This window comes from Leptinotarsa decemlineata, unplaced genomic scaffold (genome assembly GCF_025532065.1).
Source record: "Leptinotarsa decemlineata unplaced genomic scaffold, Ldec_3_MD MMD2_tig00026375_RagTag_RagTag, whole genome shotgun sequence".
In the NCBI taxonomy this organism is placed as follows: domain Eukaryota; kingdom Metazoa; phylum Arthropoda; class Insecta; order Coleoptera; family Chrysomelidae; genus Leptinotarsa; species Leptinotarsa decemlineata.
The window spans coordinates 961,044-978,625 of NW_027412711.1; the positions used below are offsets into that span (position 1 = coordinate 961,044).

Sequence of the window (17,582 nt, forward strand, 5' to 3'; positions counted from 1 at the left end):
AAATGAATTTTTCAACGTACAAAGAAAGGAATAAAAACATTGTATCAACCAATATTTCTTCAGCTGAAATTTGAACACATACCAATTCACTAGCAAGTTTACTTTTGTGAAGACTTTTCCATACAAGCGATATCTTACTATAAAAATGCATGTGCAGAAAATAGACAAACAAATTTCATCAATTTCCAAAGGTTACAACATGCACTTTGGGATTCCGAAAACTTGGCTTGAGTAAGTATGGTGCATAACATTGACATTTGAGCTGAGCTTAATTTTTCAACGAGGTTTAGTAAAGCTTGGATTTGCATGATATACTAGAAATACGGACAAAAATTGGGGTACAAAAAATAACGTTAACAAATAAGAAAACTGAACTGCATAGCATGATAATTATGATACTAAAATGGTAATCCTTATGTAAAAAGCTTGCCTCGTCATCGGCAATGTGTTCTTGGCAGACAGTGACAGACGTCGTGGCGGATGCAAATTGTGCATGCTCCAGGCATTCCACAGGACTTTGTGAAGAATTGGGGTAACAATGTTCTTATGTATCATGCAGGCTCCCAGTGCGTATGTAGGTAACCTGTAGGCTTTAATGTCACCAACTGTGTTAGCTACTAGCCCGCATGTCCTTTTCACCCTGTATCCTTGCAATGTCAAGTGTTTCCAATGAAAGATATCTGACAACTCCACATGAGAACGTTGCCTATCCCATGACGCATTTAGGTGCTTCGAAAATTTAAACAATTTCCACTTTTTTTTGTTTCATCTCGGTGTGAAGTCAAAGCAGTAGCAACCAATAGTAGGAGAGCGAGATGTGCACTCCACGGCGTGTGGCTGTGTAATGCATATTCTTCAGTGTGTCCTTACCTCTCTCGATGCCGTCCCCCACCACTTGACACCCCCACTCTTCAACCCCCACCACTGGGCACCCCCACCCTTCAACCCCCACCACTGGACACCCCCACCACTGGACCATGATCTCACATGACGTCACGTGGGGTGAATGACCTAGACCGACCCATGCCTCCCCCCACCACTATGACGTCAATAACGACGTAATGATATAATTAGGGTGACCTCGAACGACATGTCCGACTCATGCCTCCTCCCACCACTATGACGTCATTTGGGGTGAATGACCTAGACCGACTCATGCCTCCCCCCACCACTATGATGTCATTAACGACGTAATGATGTAATTAGAGTGGGGGTGGGAGAGGGTTGGGGTGTGGGGGTGGGTGGGTTGACCTTGGGTCAGATTATCCTTCATGGTGGGGGTGACTCGCACTGTTTAATATAAAAGAAATGCCTGGCACACTATGAAATCAGTATATGAATATATCTGCAGCAGTTAGCAATTGGTAGAGTGTTATTCAGTTCGTAATAGAAAAAAGACGGCGAGTGTATTTGTCTGTTGGAAATTGTTTATATTTTCATATATATTTCCATCATGTCCGTTTCAAAAGTAGACTTGAATAAAATCAATAGTTTGATTGTACAGGAGGTTGAAATACTAGAGCAAAAGACCTTATCATCATTGCCAATTGATGAAGTTTACATAAATGAAAATATGTCAACTTATTCTACACGGTTTGGTAAATCAATTTTATTAACTTTGGAAGATGTGAGCAATGATAAATTATTTAAAACCTGGCTACCAAAACGTATTTCGTTGCAATTCAGTGATGATGATATAACTTGTATCAACTCATCGGGTGGTAAATATACGATGACGTATTAAGGTCAAAGCCCACAAAGTTTTGCTGGCATGAAAACGCGATCTCTAGTCAAATTCAATATGATTGAATGATAATTGTAATTATTTATAGTTAATTTCTTTAGGTCGTAGCCCACAAAGTTTTGCTGGTATGAAAACGTGAACTCTAGTCAAACTCAATATGATTGAATAATAATAGTAATTATAGTGAATTTCTTTTTGTTTTAATAATATTCATATATTAGATGATGATTATATGGAAATATAAACATTACTAACTTAGTTGAATGCACTCACTTTATAAGTACAAATAAAATGGGAATGTGAGTATTATATCATGGAAACAAGTTGGAGGTTGCTAATTGTTTTTTTTATTTGATTTCAGTTTCACCATTCAAAGATGTGGATGCAGTATGCAAGTCAAGATTGGATCGATGATGTAGATCTTAAATCATCGGTTCAACATTTGTCGTCTAAATTGAAGGTGTTGGGTGATGGAGCCGAACATGCAAGCGTATATGATATGAGTGTATGCTATGATGAAAAAACAATTGAATTATGTCTTCGTGATGCTGAGAACTATCGGGGTGGTGCAGAAGTTTGTAACAAATTTTTGGATAATGAATTGGAACTATGGCAACTTTGTGAGATTATGATTGAACTGAACCTGAGAAGATTCCTGTATAGCCTCCAACCATACTTGCCAGAATGGATTATTCATCACTTTGAATTGAATGATGAAAATCAAGAGGAAATTGAAGATGGTCGCGAAAATGATGACTATGAGGAAGAAGTTATTTTAGATAGTCTGTATGTTCCTGAAAATCATAAATAATGTCAAATAAAAAAACTTTGTATTATTTTCATGTTTTATTTATTTAAATCCCATTATATACAATTGAAAATGATCACAAAACAATAAATATGATATATATGAATTACGAAAAAAAATATAATACATAATATAGGTCAGTTAAAAATGGAAAAAAAATATCATAAAACAGTATATGATAGAGTGAAAAAAAATGAAATAGTATCAATGATTTGAAAAGTGTCAATATCTGCTATGAACTGAACCATCCAAAGCATTGTATGTTAAAACTGTATCATGCAAAATTATTGCATATATTTTAGTGTTGTCTTTATATCAATAGTTGATGATTTTGTTGCATTCGGGTGATGGGAACAATCGATGATGAACAGTGGATTCTCTCTAAATTGTCCAATGTCAATTAGAGGTTCACCCATATCTTTATCATAGTAACTTCGCTGGAAACTCTCAAAAGCATAATGGGCAGAAGCATCAAGTTTTTTATCGAAATTCAATTACCAACGCTCATATGGATAAAATTCAGAATTCAAGTATACTCGAATATTATTGATATCGACACTTGTGAATTTTGTAATATCCTGTGTTCTATCTTCAGATGTGGTAGTACTTTGGAATGCGATGATGACAAAACGAGGAGTTTCCAAAGCGTTAGTTGTTTTGATCGCCCATATGTCTGAAGAAGTCCCACTTAATGATGGTAGTTCATAGAGGTCCCACATACAATAAGCCAACTTGATTTTGGCATTCAGGCCGCTTTTGTTTATTCTACTCATAAGTTTGAGCTTGTGTTTATCCTCTGGAACAATATGTCTTATTTTCCATTCGATTTTATTTATTTCCAAATCAGCATCAACCTCACCTATATATGAGTTTTTGAATGATCGAGCGATAGTCGAAATCAATTCCTGTTTAGCATTCAAGATACTTTTGTTGTAATCTTCAGCAAAACCCATCAAATATTTCAGTGGTAGTTTTCCACTGAATACATGACTGTTTGTATCCAAGATATCTTGTTTCAATTGTGAAAGTCCCCAGCCAGATGTCAATAATGTGTTAGCATGTGATTGTCTAAATGATATCGTGGTTTTCATTGTAGATGTTATCCCGGGTTTTTTAACAACAGCCACTTGTTCACCACCCATTTCGTTACGAATTTCATCAAAGAGAAATGCAATTGCATTATTCGAGATATCGAATACGTCTTTGAGGGTGAATTTACCTTCTATGTAAATGAAGCTCTCGGCAATATCTAGTATAACATCTTGATTATTGATTGCAATTCTGATTTCATCCGAATTCCTAAATAGCGGCGATCCATAGGGCTTATATGTATGCTCATGTAAACTCATGAGAGAATGATCGAGCACTGTTTCATCGAATATATTCAACTTTTCACTGTATGTTTCGAGCACCATTGTTATTTTCTCACTTTCAATCCAATCGATTCCAAAAATTTAAGATCGCTCACAGACAGAGCGTTATGTGCTAACTGTTTAGCATACACTTGTGGAAGGAGCTTCTTTTTATGCACCCTTTTCTTTTTATGCACACTTTTTTTTTGATGATGCAGCTCGTTTTGGTTTGGGATTGTTCAATACCATAACAATAGTTATTCGATTTTCTTCAATTCCAAAATAATGAAAATCTCTTATTCACTACCAAAATCGATGAGATCATTTTTTTCATCCAAAATACGCACTGTAATGTTGTGAATCAATTGACGACCTTCTGGACTGACATATATATATATTTTTTTCTGCCATTTCTGCCATAGAAATTGGATGTGTCAGGTCAATTTCATATTTGGATCGCATTTCACATTTGAATGTATTATTATTGGCGTGTAGATAGAAAATATTATCTGCAACGATATCAGTTGGTTTATTATCATGAAACAATCTGAACATGATATGTTTCTGTATGACGGTATTGATCTCTTCTATTTCGTAAGCACCACATGGAATTTCAATTGTGTACTTTTGGAGTATCGATGAGTTATCATTACTGATTCTAAAACTTACTAAATTATTAGCTTCAGTTATATTATTGATTGTATTGCATCCATAGAATCCCAAAAGTCCTAATCCATAACGGCTGTTCCTATCCAATTCAACTGGTGGAAAAAAATCCGCACTCAAGACATTTGTCCTAACAGCTTGTAGCTCGAACTTTCGTGAAATGACTGATGAATATTTTGAAACACATTTCCATTTATTGTTGTGCACAGCAACAGCACATTTGAAACAATTTACACTTTTTGGAAGGTGTTGTATTGTAATAAATATCATTTTTATTGATAACAATTTTCACATCCTCTATATTACAAATACAACACATAGATTTTCGAGGTATAGGACCATCATTACCATCCAAATCTGAATTTTCATCGGGGTGGTGTTCATAACAATATCTATGTTTCATTATATCGATGTCATCTTGTAGATGTTTGGGTAACTTTTCCCAAACATATGCAATCTCATGTGCAACACATGCAAGTATCACTTCCTTGGGCATATTTGCAAGCATCACCTTAGCCATTTTTTTCAAGGTACCATATTTTGGAAACATTCTAAGTGAAAACCCCATTTCCTTGATAGCCTCCCGATCCAGTTTTGGTGTTGTATCCATTTTTATTTGAAAAATTATTCAGAGAGAAACTGTAAGCACAAGTGAACACAGAGAACTGTATTAAATTTCTGTAGACGATCATAGTTATATTTGATTTTTACATTCGAATATTTTCGAAAGAATCGAGTCAATTCCAATGGTGAGGGTAGATCTCCAAAACTATCGAAATATGCGACTTGTTTCCCACATTTTTTATATGCCACCCAATGTGTTCCTGATCCACTCATTCCATCTAAATTGACAATAGCTGTCTCGTTTTGTCTTGGACCTGAAGAGGGTAATCTGTCACGCATAAAAACACCACGAAAATGTGGAATTTTCATTTTTTGTGTATAATAACTGAGATCGAGATCGGTAAGAGGCCTCTGATGTAGGGATTCAATTAGTTTTTTGTTTTGTTTGCGGCTTTGTATGGTTTTAAATATAGTCCTAAACTATTACAAATTTTATTTGTTTTATTTCTATTTTCCTAACTAATTACTGCAAAGTATATAACATAATGTGAATGAACGAAATATCAGTTTGAAAAGAATCATCGTAGAGTGCACAATGTCTAAAACGATAGATAAGTTTGGTAGAAAAAGAAAAGGGGTGGTAATGTCATTAGAGATCCTCCCGGGAATGGATTTAAATTAACAAAAGATGGTCATTATGACAAGCAAAGGAAAATATTGAAAAATACAAGCGAACCAATTGACAAGAGTGTTGTAACTGTATCATATCTTGAGGGGGAAATTAATGGAACAAAAGAGGTCATACTTCTAGCCCTACAAGCTGCAATACAATCCACAATTGATAATGTTGCTCGCGATGCACGTCAAGCATTCGACGATAAAATTGCAGAGGCTCGGATAACTTTGAGTCGTAAATATGATAATCTTAAAAGTGAAGTAGAAATAAAAATGTCTGACATAACAGCGTCTACAATGAAAAAATATGACGCTTTGGAACAGAGAGTTGTAGTTTTAGAGAAAAAACATAAACTCAGGTCATCAGGTGGACTCGGGTATCCAGGACTGGACATTAATCCAAATGTTACAATAATAAAACCAAATCCAAAACCAACAGATGACGTATTAATGGAACGAACATGGTGAAGGTGCAGGGAAGTTGAACTTGCTTCCCGATCTAGTGTAGCCGAGTTGGCTATCATTTTCCGCCAACAAGCTGAAATTGCTAGCCAACGAAGCAAACTAGATCGGAAGCAAACATCTTTGGAGGAAAGGCGAAAAGTATTGACCTCTCCGATTGAGCGATTTAAAAAATTAAAAACTATATAGGAAACATTTTTTGTAGATGAATTGTAAATAAAAGGTTAGTTTAAGATCAGTTAGGAATATTTAATTATGGTAGTTTTAAGTTTATATTTGTAATTTTAGGAAAAAAAATTTAAAAAGGAAGTGAAATGGAGGGTGTACGTGTACATTGTTTTGGTTGGGTACACATTAAACAATGCGATGGTTGGGGCATTGTTCTTCTCTTCGTCATATTATTATTTTTTTTATTTCAATTCCAAACTATCCTAGACAAATACATCACAACAATTTTTGTTTTTTGTTTACTCATCATATGCATAGATATTCGATGACTAGCAAATTCCCAACTTCGACTTTTCAGTCAGAGCAGTAATTTGTCATATAACGCACAGACATTCAAAGACTAACAAATTTCCAACTTTGACATTTTTTTTTCGTCAAAGTACTGTTTGTTTGAATAATGTAGCCATGAAAAGGGCTGTTGTTTTTATTTGACATTGATACATAGTACACATGTTGACACTCGGGTGAAGTTTGAAGAGGTCTCTCGCAAGCATCGCACCAATTCTGTCCTGATTCTATCACAGAAACGGTGTTGTGGGTTGTTGTGGGTGTTGATGTGATGGTCCATCCTCCATTGTTGTTTCTAATGGAGTGAAAACGAAAATTAATCCATGCACTGGTCTCTTAAATGACAAAGATCGTCACATGCGTTAACAGTTTAGTGAAAGAGCGCATGCGCCAGTTGATGAAAGAGCGCATGTGCTTCAATTTAGACGACAAATGTTGAACCGATGATTTAAGATCTACATCATCGATCCAATCTTGACTTGCATACTGCATCCACATCTTTGAATGGTGGAACTGAAATCAAATTAAAAAAAAACAATTAGCAACCTCCAACTTGTTTCCATGATATAATACTCACATTCCCATTTCATTTGTACTTATAAAGTGAGTGCATTCAACTAAGTTAGTAATGTTTATATTTCCTTACAATTATCGTCTAATATATGAATATTATTAAAACAAAAAGAAATTCACTATAATTACTATTATTATTCAATCATATTGAATTTGACTAGAGATCACGTTTTCATGCCAGCAAAACTTTGTGGGCTATGAGCCAAATACGTCATCGTATATTTACCACCCGATGAGTTGATGCAAGTTATATCATCATCACTGAATTACAACGAAATACGTTTTGGTAGACATGTTTTGAATGATTTATCATTGCTCACATCTTCCAAAGTTAATAAAATTGATTTACCAAACCGTGTAGAATAAGTTGACATATTTTTAATTATGTACACTTCATCAATTGGCAATGATGATAAGGTCTTTCACTCTAGTATTTCAACCTCCTGTACAATCAAACTATTGATTTTATTTAAGTCTACTTTTGAAACGGACATGATGAAAATATATATGAAAATATAAACAATTTCCAACAGACAAATACACTCACCGTCTTCCTTCTATAACGAACTGAATAACACTCGACCAATTGCTAACTGCTGCAGATATATTCATATACTGATTTCATAGTGTGCCAAGCATTTCTTTTATGTTAAACAGTGCGAGTCACCCCCACCATGAAGGATAATCTGACCCAAAGTCAACCCATCCACCCCCACACCCCAACCCTCCCCCACCCCCACTCTTATTACATCATTACGTCGTTAATGACGTCATAGTGGTGGGGGGAAGCATGAGTCGGACATGTCGTTCGAAGTCACCCTAATTAATGACGTAATTAATGACGTCATAGTGGTGGGGGGAGGCATGAGTCGGTCTAGGTCATTCACCCCACGTGACGTCATAGTGGTGGGGGGGATACATGAGTCGGACATGTCGTTCAAGTTCACCATAATTACACCATTACTTCGTTAATGACGTCATAGTGGTGGGGGGAGGCATGAGTCGGTCTAGGTCATTCACCCCACGTGACGTCATGTGAGATCATGGTTCAGTGGTGGGGGTTGAAGGGTGTGGGTGTCCAGTGTGGGTTGAAGGGTGGGGGTGACCAGTAGTGGATGTTGAAGGGTGGGGGTGCCCAGTGGTGGGGGTTGAAGGATGGGGGTGTCCAGTGGTGTGTATTGAAGGGTGGGGGTGTCCAGTGGTGGGGGTTGAAGGGTGTGGTGTCCAGTGGTGGGGGTTGAAGGGTGGGGGTGTCCAGTGGTGGGAGTTAAAGGGTAGGGGTGTCAAGTGGTGGGGGACGGCATCGAGAGAGATAAGGACACACTGATGAATATGCATTACACAGCCACACGCCGTGTAGTGCACATCTCGCTCTCCTACTATTGAACGGTTGCTGCTGCTGTGACGTCACACCACTACTAACTTGGTGGGCTCACACCGATGGAACATTCATTACTTGGATGATCTTTGAAGTATGCAGATGTATGTTTGTACACAGACACGCACATGATAAATCCTGTACCGTGCATTCACACACACACACACACCAACCCTCAAGGTTACCCTAAATACACCATTACGACATTAATGACGTCATAGTGGTGGGGGGGGAGGCATGAGACGGACATGTCGTTCAAGGTCACCCTAATTACACCGTTACGTCGTTAATGACGTCATAGTGGTGGGGGAGGCATGAGTCGGTCTAGGTCATTCACCCCACGTGACTTCAGAGTGGTGGGGGGAGGGTCATTCACCCCACGTGACGTCATAGTGGAGAGGAGAGGCCGAGAACCGGCCAAATTTCCTACTGAAGTCGAACTCTTCTCCCCCCACATTTCCACAAAGTGGTAAGATGAGGCAAGTATTTGTCCGAAAACTAAAACTTCCTCTCTATCAACAGTCCTCACAAAGGAAGTCAAATGTAAATCAATGCCCGTAAGAGGAAGAAGTTCTTTAATTACAGATATTTGCCTTATTTTGGCATTTTGTGGAAATGTGTAGAGATAAGGCTTCGATTTTGTTGAATTTTTGTATTTGATTTAACTTTCCAATAGACACACTTTTCGAACTTTGTACGAAAAGTGTGCTTCGGAACTGGGAGAGTTTCGTCTAAGTTGTCAACCTACATTTTTCATGAAAAACCTCTATCGCTCCAATGGTCCTAATTTTTATATAATTGTGTATACAAATTGAAAATATTATACATAACATATATTAGTTTCGATCATAATTGATCAGACAGAATTTGGTTTTCTTTGTTTGTTCTGTTGGTTGCATAAACTGCTACGCTTGTTACTAAAACTAGATGTTTGTTCAATGATTGTAAAAATTATTCCAGATCAATTGAAAAATGAGAAACTGCATGATATTCTAATGATTCTATCCATTCCTAAAATTGAACATTGAACGGTTGCCCTGTGAAATTGGTGAACGGCATAGCATCTGTCACAAATATCCCTAGAAATCAAACATAACACACAAAATTCCCTAGATTCCCTAGAAACTTAATTTTGACCATAAAATAGTTATTATAGGGACCTTTTTTGAAAAAAAAGGATATACAGCTGGCAATGTCTGCGTAGGTCAAAATAACTGAAAAACTCATTTCAACTCTCGGAAATTTCCGCAATTTGTTCAAAATTGAAGGATAATTCAATTAAACACTATGGTCGCTTGTGGAATTTGGCAGATGCCAAATCTAGTGGAAATGAATTTCGCGAATAGGGCAGACAAAAAGCAAAAATTATAATCAACCCGTGTCTTTTGGTAAATAGTTTGATGAAACTGCCCTTCAAACAATTTCAAGAAACCGGTGGGAATGATGTCACTTCAGAGCAATATTATCCAACAGTTCGACGGTGAGCCGTAATCTTCAATAAAATTATAGAAAATATAAACGTTATGGATTCTATTGAGTTACGTAAATCAACAATGCTTTGAGACGGAACCGCTAGGAAGAGTACCGGCCTAATATGCCAAAGAATGTAAAACGAGGAAATACAGGAACCGAATTAATATACGAAGCAGTCTACTACAATAAATATACACCAACAGATGTATTTAAGTATCTAATCGGCCATTTTGAAATACCTGATATGTACTCACAAAATGTTTTATTGCATATGTTTAATGGAAATGTAAATGAAATGAATTAATTATTATAGTAATTATTACCAATCATCTCTCTAGTAATTATACTGAATCTTTTAATAACAGTTCCACTATCAATGAAAAATTTGAAAACGTTTAATATTAGTTAAAGTGAAATGCATTTGAAATAAATTCTACCCTTCGTAGTATAGCAAATTTCCGCTAAGAATATGATGGTTATTCTGCTTAAAATATTTTTGTGTTCGGCCCATCGACTATGACACCAGTAAGCTATTGTGAGGCAGACTAGATGCGCGCGCAACCAAATTATGATGGATTACGTTATGATATATTAGGTATTCTATACATTACGGTTATGATGGAATACGGATTCTGTACATTACGGTTTCTACGCTTTAGCGATATGATACATTGAGTTTATGATACAATGCGAATATGATGTATTGCGATTATGATCGGTTAATGTTTCTATAAGTACGTTATGAATTTGTACTTTATGACAAAGTACGTTCTGCTGTTTCACCTTATGATGAATTGCGATTATGACGGCTTACGTTTCTCTGCATTACGTATTCTATATATTACGATTATGATCTTGTAGCGTTATGATGCATTGCGATTTCTCTCCTTTGATGTTATAATGGAGTACATCATGATGATTTACAAGTACGATTTAAGTACGAAGTGTTAGTTTATTGTGGAGAATATCAAAGGTTCTCATTTGTATAAGTTTAGTGATAGTGTTTCTCACATCAAATTAAACAGATTAAACAAATTGTCGTATTCGATCTAAGAAGAAAAGGTAATTTTACACACTGTAGCCGCGCTTGGAAGAAGCACGTGCTCAAGATTTCCCTCTCTCTCTCTCTCTGGCTTCACATAGTTCGTCACACACCTCGCAAACTCAAGGTTCTCAACTCATACACCGCATACATCTTGAAGAACTCATCGCAAAAGGAAAGATACATTTCTCATCTCGCTGATGATCTCTCCTCTGAAGACATCAAGGAAATTTCCATCCCCTCGCAGGTACAGCTGGGTGGTAAGAAAAAATAGGACAAATTCTAATTGGCCAACAGCCAGGACTAAGGACAAAAAGGTTAGATCGTTTCAATACTTCAACTATTCCTCTCATAGAAGAAAACAATGTTAGCAGGAAATTGCTAGAGACATTCAATTTAAAAATACAACCATTTTTATAAACTTTATTTTCATCTTGAAATTTGTCGTTTAGTAAGGAATATTTTTAGTTTTACGTTATAGTTACATTTGGTTTATTTTGTGAATTTAGGATTTAGTCTCTATTTCTCTCCATTGAGAAAAATATCATTACATTTTGTGAAGATGAACGCGGACAGTAAAAGAATAGGTCTCGCGCGCTGTAAAGCCGCGATAACTAGAATCGAAACCTTTGTAAATTCTCTTTCAGCTGATGATGTTAATAATGTTAACGAATTGGTTGTAAGAGAATCGCTCTTGGTAAAGGCTTTCTCCGAATATGAAAATTGTCAAGCGGAATTAGAAAACTCCATTAACGAAAATGATTTAGAACAGGCTACTCTTCGGAATGATGATAGGGAAGCAATCAAAATCTGACGATTTCAAACAGTAGGACATCTCTAGGACAATCAGACAGTAGTCAACAAAACTCAGGAAGTATCCAACATAGTCTTAAGGTTAAACTCCCAAGTATGAATATTCCATGTTTCAGCGCAAACTATGGAAAATGACGTACATTCATTGATTTATTTACAGCTAGCGTACACAATAATGGGAATGCTCGCGAACTCTCAGAAATTTGTGTATTTGAAATCCTTTCTGAAAGACAAACCTCTTTCGCTTATCTGTGAATTAAATATCTCTGACGATAATTATACTAAGGCTTTGGATATTTTGAAGGTACATTACGATAAAAAAGTGCCTGCCATAAATTGTCACATAAACGGTTTATTGCATGCAACCAATACAAAAAATTCAAATGCGCTTCGCGATTAAACGAGACAAATAAGACAACATATCAATTTATTTCATCAGTTCAGACATCCATTGTCTAATATGATATAAATTGATTTGAAATCCCTGAAAAAAATTGAATAAATCGAAAAAGATAAACCGAAAATAACAATTTTACCAAACAAAAAAAAAACTTAAATCACAAAGAAATAACGGGTGATAACTGTTATCAGACGATTGTGGATACTAACAATCGAAACGTGGTGACGTAACTTAGTTTGGAATCTTTTAATTATTATTTTGAATTTTTTGTTAATAATATTTTTTAATTTTCAGCTTTTATTAATATTTGAATTTTTATTCCTTTTGGTTGTTGCTTGTATGTTTCAGTTTTTTGTTTAAAATAAAATTGTTATTTTCGGTTAATTCATTTAAATTTTTTTCAGGGATTTCAAATCAATTATTATTATATAAGACAATGGAAGTCCGAACTGATGAAATACACCACGAAACATTGTCAACCAGCTTCAAACAAACATATCAATGCCCCATCTGCTTGTGAACGAGGTAACCAACTGCATATCCGAAATTTGCCCAATTCCTCGTATAACGACAAACCTTTTGTTTGTTGTATGCTTCAGCTCAGTTGGAGCAATGATCTCTGAAGGAATTTGATTTTCAATTATCGGAAATCATCGACTTTATGTTGATGATATACACTAGTTTGCACTGACGAGTGGCCACGAGTTTATCATAAAATTTTATCCTCAAACACAGTCATCAGTTTTCATCTATCTAGTTTTAAAACAAGAGTTTCCCTTTAAAAGTGTCTAATTTGGCCCGTTCCATATGAAGCCACCTTAAGGGCAAATTATATCCACAGAGAATGAAATCCGGCTTCACTGGCGTTGCTCTGACGAAGTTAGCATGCGTGTGTTTTTCGACGTTGAAGAGACCATCCTGCTGTGGTCCAATGGAAGGGGTCGCACGATGTTGGAATTGTATTGATTGTTTGTAAAGGAATTGAGTAGATCTAAACATACTTAAAATGAAAACCTGATTTTTTTCAGAAGAGAAATGAATCTGTGGAATAATGACAAAGTCCTTGAAAGTTTTTATTTGCAGTAAGGTTGATGTTGCGGCTTCCTTAGAAAATATTATCCACATTTCATTAATATACAGTGTATGTCACAACAAACTTATGAAAGAGTGAAGTTTTTGTTGAAGGAACTGTTTCATGAAGATATTTTCAAAATGAAGTTCATTCATATTTTATGTATTATCAATAATAATCAAAATTTGAACAAAACATTTTTTCTAATTCTGGGTGAATCAAAACTTGAAATCAGTTGTAAACTTTCTTATAGTAATGATGTCTAAGATTTGTTACGTTATTTTTTTCTTTTTTGATGTCAATGAATTTGCTGGTAGAGTGATTCAAGCTCCTCTCTTGAATGTAACATTTTGTTTTTCCAGTGCACGAATTAAATGATTGGAACGAAAAAATAACTTTTTAAAAAGAATTTATTTTACAAACTAGAGACGACTGTCTCTTAAGAGAGCTACAAACAGAATGATAATTAATATAATGTTAACTGGATGCTAACTGCATGTCGAGATAAGGGATTCCTGGAATATCTCTTACTCAGCTGAATCTCCGTGTGAATGGCCGTGTCGTGGGAACTATTGTTACGTTGTTCAACGGGGGTGGAAGAGAAATTTGGTTTTGGAATGAAAGTTAAACCCCCCTTCGGTATATTCCAAAACCGTATTGGTAACAAAAATATTTTTTCCGGTCACTGAAAAGTTTACTCAAATGACCACTCGGCTAGCTCAGCAATTTGGGGGTGAGTATGGAGAATAAATCCACCAAAGGGTGCTGTTCTTGATATTTTACAAAAACTTTATTGAATCTTTAACAGGTTTCAAATAACATACAATGACAAATATCAAGAGAGAATATGCAGTGTTTGTATCAACCCAAAGTGGTTTTGAGGGGTATTTCTCAAAGCAGATTAATGTATATATACATATATATAACAGAAATGCTTCCGTGCCTGTGTGATCACACCTGATTCGAGCACGTTACTTAACAGGAAACAAGTTCAATAAATCTATCAATAATAATTCTAATCTAACACTGAATCATTTACAAAACTCAGTAATCACAAATTTGATACAAATCAAAGTTACACTGACTGATAAGGGCAAAATAACAGTTTGATGCAGCACTTCTTATGAAATAGAGGCAGCAAATCGTATTAAGGCAAGTCTCTAGTACTCGTAAAGCGTTGAGGATGCTAATGATTACGCAATGTATTGTTAAACAAACTGAATCGGTGTCAAGCACAGCTGCGGCAAGCTTTAGGCATTCATAAAGCTATAATAATTGATCAAGTGTGTTTATATGCCGCGGAATGCAGCAGGATACAGCGGAATGCAACAGGATGCAGCGTGCATGCAAGCTCACGATGGTATTTCCCAGGTTGTGACATGTATTGCATCAGTTAGGCCATAGCAAAAAAGAAACGGACTCACCAGAATAAATCAAATGAATAATGCTACTGCTACTTATCATGCAGCTCCGTGATGTCCAACTTAAATGCAATATCTAACAATGGCGGCTGGTGGTCTGAAGCGGCCGTTTCGAGAGGCTAGGGCAAAACACCAAATCCGACCTCTTGTCGGGATCCCGTACCAGCAAACTCCTTGTACTCGTACTCGGGATTCTCGAGTCTTTCCCTTATGAAACCCAAAATACTTTGGAATGCAACAATTTCTCCAAACTGTTAACAAAATTAGGAAAAGACCTCTTGTTTCTTCCTCGTCTCCTCGAACCAACCTCTCTCTCTTCCTTTATCCCCTCCTCTTTTAACCTATTTCCGCCTTTCAATTCCTACTTATTGAAATTCCTCATATAACACTCTTTCTTGCCTTTAGACTTCCTATAATTGATCAAGGTGATTGTTTGAATGTTCATAACGGTCACCTTTTACGTAACACAGCTGCAGCTATTTTATAATTCGCCTGAATCAAATTTTACCGCCAGGAAGTAAACCTGACTAGTTCGGTAGTCGATCTTTCTCGACCGGCTTGCGAACTACGATGGCAGCAAATGACACCTATGACAAAGGCAACATCTAGGTTTTGTTTACTTTTCCAAATGCGTCAATTGAATATCAAAACAGGAATGCCAAGTAAGTATTGACAATTGTAACATATTGGCCTTCCCTCTACACTCATTATTTTCATCTCTTTATATAAATGAATGAAGATATTTTGACTTTTCTTCCTTTTCTGGAGTACCAAGTTTGTTTAAAATAATAAATTCCTTTAAAATGTTCTTAATCAAAGGTAGACAACCAACCCTACTTGGCAGTTGTAGTGTGGGCTGCCTATCTGAACTGATATTAGTGTATTTACATAGAATAAAATAGCCCAATGTTACTTGGCGGGAAACCGGCACGTAACACTATGACCACGAAACTCATCCCTCCTTAATCCGAAAAAATGATGAAATTATTTTGGCGGTTTTAATCCAATTTTTCTTAAAAGCTGCCAATATCAGGACAATTATTGTGATAGTAACTCCTGCAAAGATGCCAAAAAGGGTAGTGTTATTTTCGGAGTTGTTAAATTTGTGGATTGGTTTCAATCGGTCCACTATATTGTTGATTTCGTAGAGTTCTTCAAAATTTAGTCTCGACAAATTTTGTGTTTCATATATTGTTGACTTCTCGATATTTTTCATTTCAATTTTAGGTTAGATCAGTGGCTTGCCTGTTCCTATTTTCGCGTTGTTGGTGAAAATCTTGTTTCTCACTTCAATTTGGCAATTTTTCGGGATCTTGACTAGGGTGGGCGCCTTTATTTCCAAATATTGATCGGTTTTACACTTGGAAAATATTCTTTCGCTCTGTATCGGAATTACCAGGATTTCTTCTTGAGTGATTTGTTCGATAATCGACTCTGCCACATTGATTGGAAGAGGCTGACAATTATCGGCGACTTTGCCTTCAATCAGGTGGGATGTGCATTGGTCTTCGGAAAAGTAATCTTCTGGACAATAATACGTTTTCTCTAATACTGGGCATGGATTGTCTTCGAACTGGATATTGTGGTTTACTCGTGCCAAATATGGGTATTTTGGGATAAAAATACTGTGATTTTGGATGATAGGATAAAGGTGGAAAAATGTAAGAACTTCGTTTCCGACAATAGGAACGTGTATTGCGAAAATTATTCTGTCATTCGAAAAAGTTACTTGTGCACCAAAAAATTGATAATATGTCAACATACTGTCAAATTTCGGGATTTTTGAGTCAGTGTAGATGTTGCTTAAATAATTTATTAATTCTTTCAGTTCAGAACTAGGTATTATTGAATTATGTAAGGTATTTAACTTCGCAAATGTGATAGCATCTTCTAGATTATCGATAAAAGTAATCATATTTTGGCAGTCAAGGGTTATTTGTGAAACAATTCCTTGAAAACTAATGTAATTCGTCAGGTCGCCAATGGTATTTTGAACTGCAGACTGTTTTCTAATTTTTCTTGATTTGAATTCAAAATTTGGATATAGTTTTATTATAGTGATTGATTAATTTTTTGGACAGAGAGATTTGTATGTTTACCTCAATCATATTTTCTTGGTTACGTTCTAATATAGCGATACTTTGGTCGTATCGTTTACCATCATCAGCATCAAGAGTACCGAATAACCAATTTTCGATTTTTCCAATAACATTTATCATACCTCTTTTTTGTCATATCAATAAAATACTCGGTTCTGACTAGCAGGCTATATGCTAATCCATGATAGGAAATTGGGTTATTCATTGTTCCTTTATCAAAATTATTTTTGATTATTTGGAAGTAGTCGTCTAGTTTGTTTAATTGTTTTATTATAGAGCTAAGTTCTATGTAATATAAAAATGTATGTTTGCTGTATATAATTCTTGCATTTCCCAGCTGTATGGGAAGGATGGGGTTGGTTATAGGGGTTATTTGAATATCGTCACTTTGAACTCGGAGCACGTAAAGTATGAGGTATAACGGTATCAATACGTGTATCTTCATGTTATTTTACTCCCTGTAACAAAAGTTTTTTTTTAAATTTTTGGTTTCCTGGCTATTGTTTTGTGGTAGGTGCCTTTAT

At 35.8% G+C, this 17,582-nt stretch overlaps 1 protein-coding gene across 3 annotated transcripts in view; it reads right to left on the bottom strand.

Moving 5' to 3' along the window:
• Positions 1-17,582, bottom strand: part of dally (division abnormally delayed protein) — a 670,712-nt gene that overhangs the window by 313,305 nt on the left and 339,825 nt on the right. The gene's annotated exons all lie outside the window — the stretch shown is intronic.